We start from the raw sequence: 6,000 nt of genomic DNA, 5'->3' as shown, positions 1-6,000 counted from the left end.
CTGTCTCTGCCTCCCAAATGCTGGGATTACAAGCGTGTGCCACCACGCCCAGCTGATTTTGAAAGTTTTTTTTTTAACTTTAAAGAGGGCTGGGGATGTATTTCAGTAGTAGGGTGTCCCTGGGTTCAGTCCCCAAATTAAAAAAAAAATACAGAAAAACAATAACAACAAAAAACTTCACCTACATGGAGACTTTCCCCGGCTTCACTTCATGCATATCTCACTGAGGAAATTTATTCTTGCCTATTTTGTGTCTTTTTTACTTATTTGGGTCAATTTTATCTTTGAGTACTTGAGGAGATCAAGATGAGCTCACGCCTAAAGCAATGTTCTACTCTGTCTTCACAGTACTGCCTATCACTGTTTTAACTGCATTGTTTCCAAAATACAGTAGAGGTGATCATTTAGATGTTGCAAAGATAAGCGTTTTTTTTTTTTTTTTTTTTTTTTTGGTGGTGCTGGGAATTGAACCCAGTGGCATTCTACCTCTAGGTTACATCCTCAGCCTTATTTTTTATTTAGAAACAGGGTCTTGCTAAGTTGATGTGAGCCTCACTGAGTTGCTGAGGCTGATTTTGAACCTTAGATACTCCTGTCTCATGCTACCAAGTACGGGATCATAGGCATGTATCACTGTACTCTGCCCAATTATTTTTTTAATAGTTGAAGTTTTATTTTAATGTGTATTAAGAGAATGTGTTGTTTTCCATTTACAACAGTAGTAAAATGTTTTCTTTTCAAAATAGTCTATTACATTGGGCACAGTGGTGCATGCCTGTAATTGCAATACTTCGGAGGCTGAGACAGGAGGATTGCAGGTTTGAGGCTAGTTTCAGGAACTTAACAAGGACTTCAGTGACTTAATGAGAACCTGTTTCAAAATAAAAATATAAAAATAAAATAGGGTTTGGAGTGTAACTCAGAGGTAGAATGGCCCTGGGCTCAATTCCCTATACCACAAAAAATAAAATAATCTATTAAGCAGGGCGTGGTGGCACACACTTGTAATCCCAGCATTTGGGAGGCAGAGATGCGAGGCTCACCGTTTGCGGGCAGCCTCAGCTACTACTTAGTGAGGCCTCTTGCAACTCAGTGAGACCCAGTTTCAAACATTAAAAATACTAAAAATAGGGCTGGGGATGTAGCTCAGAGGTAGAATGCCCCTGGGTTCTATCCCAGTACCAAAAATAAATAAATAACTAAAAATAAATAATCTATTAAATCTATTTAACTGGGGGTGTGCCTCAGTGGTAGAGTGCTTGCCAAACATGCAGAAGGCCCTGGGTTCTATCTGCAGCAACACACACACACACACACACACACACACACACACACACACTTAAAAATTAAAATAAAAAGAAAAAGTAGGTTCCAATGAGATTATTCAAGGCTGTTAATTCCGGGGCCTGCAACTGAACCACAAGAAGTATGTGGATGGAAGGGGGAAGGGAGAATAGATGGATTTTGGATAATGGGTACCAAGATGAATTTAATTAAGAATAAGTCCTAGTGTTCTACAGCTCAATTGGGTGACTATAATTTAAAACAATTTAGTATTTTATGAAGTAGTAGTAGGGAGAAATTCACATGTTCCAAATACCTAGAAATGGTAAGTGCTATTGCATAGACTGCATAGTAGGGTGATTATAGATAATAATAAAGCCCGCCCTTCCTTTCTTTTTCTCTTTCTCTCTCTTTCCTTCCTTCCTTCCTTCCTTCCTTCCTTCCTTCCTTCCTTCTTTCTTTCTTCCTTTCTTTCTTTCTTCTTTCTTTCTCTTTCTCTTTCTCTTTCTTTCATTTATCTGTAGGTCTGGGGATGGAACCCCAGGGGCATTTGACCTTTGAGCTACACCCCTGCCCTATTTTTTTATTCTTTATTTTGAAACAGGATCTCACTCAGTTTCAAAGGGCCTCGCTAAGTGGCTGAGGCGGTCTGCCAACTGCAGTCCTTCTGTCTCAGCCTCCCAAATGCTGGGATTACAAGTGTATCCGTTTAAAAATAAATTTAAATAGCCAGGTGTGGTGGCACACCTATAATCCCAGTATTTGGGAGGCTGAAGCAGGAGGATTGTAGGTTGGCAGCCAGCCTCAGAGATTTAGTGAGGCCCTTCACAATTTAGTAAGACCCTGTTTTCAAATAAAGAATAAAAAATAAAGCCGGGCATGGGGCGCACGCTTGTAATCCCAGCATTTGGGAGGCTGAAACTGGAGGATCGTGGTTCGCGGACAGCCTCAGCTACTTAGTGAGGCCCTCTGCAACTCAGTGAGACCCAGTTTCAAAATAAAGAATAAAAAATTGGGCAGGGGGTGTAGGTCGGAGGTCAAATGGCTCTGGGTTCCACCCTCAGACCCGCAAAAAAAAAAAAAAAAAGAAAAAAGATAGGGCTGAGAGTATAACCTGGAGGTAGAAAGCTCCTGGGTTCCACCCCCAGTACTGAAAAACTAATTAAATATATTTAAATATTTTTATTGGTGCATTTTTTTTGGTGGTACTGGGGTTCCTGGAAGCCCTTCTGCCTCCGGGCTACACTCCTACGGGCTAGGCTCCCAGACCTATTTTTTATATTTTTTTATTTGGAAACAGGGTCTCCTAAGCCAGCGTGCGTGGCTGGCTTCGAACCTGCGCGATCCTCCTGTCTCCGCCTCCCAAGCGCGGGGATTACAAGCGTGCGCCACCACGCCTGGCCCTAACTAAATAAATTTAAATAATAAAAAAGAAATCGTGGAGTAAGAGTGCTCAGTGGTAGAGCAGTATATGCAGGATGAGGCCTTGAGGTCAACACACACACACACACACACACACACACACACACACACACACACGGAAAAGAAATAGTAAAAAAGAAATGTTGAATGTTTAAGGATCTGGAAATACTAATTACCCTGATCTTATAATTATGCATTGCATATATGTATCAAACCATCACATTTAATCCACAAACGTGTATCAATTATCAATTATTGAATACGCAAATGTGTATCTTTTATGTCAATTTAAAAATTTAAAAGCGTGGTGTGGATGAAGGTGTGGAAATAGGTGTGGAAGGTGTGGATGAAGGAGGAGCTGGGCACAGTGGCACAGGCCTGTAATTCCAGTTATTGGGAGGCCAAGGCAGGAGGATCACAGGTTTGAGGCTGGGGTGTGATTATTTAGTGGGATCCTGTTTCAAAAGTAAAGCTAAAAATGAAAATAAAATAGGGCTGGGAGTGGAGATCAAAAGCAGAGCAACCTTCAGTTCAGTGCCCCATACCATAAAAAGATGGATGTGGAGGAGGGAGTGGTTCTGTAGTTTGGTTCCAGGAATTTCCCTTAGTCATGTCTTCCAATTTGCCAAAAACGAAAGCTTCAGAAATCACTAATTCAGAAGAGAACTCTTTTTAAGCTTCTCTAGCTCACTTGCTCAAATAACTCCACTCCAGCCCTTCTTTGACCTCCTGAGGCCCCCAATTCCGACTCCTCCTACACAAACTTTCCCTTTTCATCAGTCTCCTCTGTCCTTTGTTTGCTCCCCTACCTCCCTATTCATGAATTTCTTGTCATTATCATTATTTTGCATATTACTCCAACTCCCTTGACAGGACTCCAGAGTTCCTGTCCACCCCCCCCCCCCCCCCCCCCCCCCCCCCCCCGCGGACTCCAAACTTCCATTTTCATCCTTTAACCTGTGCAATTCAGGATTGCTGAAGACATTCATGCAAACTGGGCGGGTTAATGATAATGAGTCTTGATTAGGCCCTCCATAGGGCAGGAAATTTTCATTTTCTCTTAATTTCCCTGCTCTTTGAATCGACTCTTACCTTAGTTACATTCTTCAAATCATTTCCTTCTACTCTCTGCTGTTCATTTTGTCTCATACTTTATTGAGGCAAATAAATGCCCATCAGATAAAAACTTTTTTTCTTTTATGAACATAGATTTCCCCCATGATAAAAATATGTTTTCATTGTGGAATTTTTTTTTTTTTTTTGGTGGTACTGGGGTTCCTGGAAGCCCTTCTACCTCCGGTATACACTCCCACGGGCTACACTCCCAGACCTATTTTTTAACATTTTTATGTGGAAACAGAGTCTCTTAAGCCAGCGAGGCTGGCTCCGAACGAGCGCGATCCTCCTGTCTCGCCTCCCAAGCGCGGGGATTACAAGTGTGCGCCACCACGCCCGGCTCATTGTGGAAAAATTTTAAACATTGAAAAATATAAAGAAAAAGTAGTTGTAGCTCAGTAGTTATAGATTGCTTAGTGTGCATGAGGCCTTGGATTTGATCCTCAGGACCACACACAGACAAAAAAAGAACACACACACACACACACACACACACACACACACACACACCCCAAACCCAAACCAACAAACAAAAATTGAGAGTTCTCTAAACTCTCACATAAACATTGTTGACATTTTGCATTTTGGTAAATACTCTTCTAGACATTTTTGTTCAAATAAGGACGTAATTTAGGCCGGGCGTGGTGGCGCACGCTTGTAATCCCCGCGCTTGGGAGGCGGAGCCAGGAGGATCGCGCAGGTTCGAAGCCAGCCGCTGTGCTAGCCGCTGTGCGATGGCTTAGGAGACCCTGTTTCCAAATAGAAATGTAAAAGTAGGTCTGGGAGTGTAGCCCGGAGGTAGAAGGGCTTCCAGGAACCCCAGTACCACCAAAAAAAAAAAAAAAAACAACAACAAAAAAAAAACAAAAAAACAAAAAACCCTCACAAAAAACCAAACCAAAACAAAACAAAAAACCGTAATTTATCTAGGTGTACATCTTCTCTGTAAACTTTTTTTCTGTTTAAAACTCAATAGTAGAAATCACTAGTTTTATAAGTATAGATTTTTGTACAATCAAGTTTTTAAAGGTTGTATTAATATCTTACTATATGGTACTAATATATCATACATCTAGTTCACTACTGGCTAGCACTGAAGTGGTTTACAGCGTTTCAGAGAATGTTTCTGTTAATCTTTCTGGTGTGATTTGAATCTGGAATGACTCTCAAGGGCTCACATGTTACAAGCTTGGTCTCCAGCGCAGCAGTGCTCAGAGGTGGGGCTTTTGGGAAGTGTTCAGATGAGGAAGGATGTGATCTCATTAGTGGATTGATCTATTGATGGATACATAATCTGATGACATTATTGAGAAGTGGTGGATGCTTTAGAAGGCCGGGCCTAGTTGGAGGAAGTGGGTCATTGCAGACATGGCCGTGAAGGGTATAGCTTGTCTTGGGCCCCTTGCTGTCTCTTTGTCTCTGGGCTGTCATGAGGTGAGCAGCTCTTTATTTTTGGAACCCAGGGGCATTCCACCTCCAAGCCATACTCCCAGCCCTATTTTTTATTCTTTATTTTGAAACAGAGTCTCACTGAGTTGCAAAGGGCCTCACTAAGTAGCTGAGGCTGTCTGCGAACTGCGATCCTTCTGTCTCAGCCTCCCAAATGCTGGGATTACAAGCGTGCGCCACCACGCCCAGCATGGTTGAGTAGCTTTGCTCTGCCGCATACTCCCTGCCAGGGTGTATTGCCTCCATCATAGGTCCAGAAACAATGGAGTCATGGGCTGAAACCTATGAAATCTTTTCTCCTTTAAATTGTTTTTCTCATGTATTTTGTCACAGAGATGGCTAACACACTTCATTTTTTTTAGGTTATAAACAACTACTGTGGCTGGGCATGGTGGCGCAAACTTGTAATCCCCGGTTAGGAGGCTAAGACAGGAGGATCGCACAGGTTCAAAGCCAGCCTCAGCTACTGAGTGAGGCTCTCGGCAACTTAGTGAGATCCTGTTTCTAAATAATGTATAAAATAGGTCTGGGAGTATAGCCCGGAGGTAGAAAGCCCCTGGGCTCCACCCCCAGTACTACCAAAAAAACCCCAAAAAACCAAAAACAAAAAACAACTACTGTGTTGCTTACAGTTCTAGAGGCTAGGAAGGCCAAGAGCAAGGCACTGACGGGTTATATGTTTGTTTGCTTAGGGCCTGTTTTTTTTTCCTGACCTGAGGATTGAATTTA

Source organism: Muscardinus avellanarius, assembly GCF_963383645.1.
Source record: "Muscardinus avellanarius genome assembly, chromosome: X".
Classification (NCBI taxonomy): domain Eukaryota; kingdom Metazoa; phylum Chordata; class Mammalia; order Rodentia; family Gliridae; genus Muscardinus; species Muscardinus avellanarius.
This window is presented reverse-complemented; position numbering follows the sequence as displayed.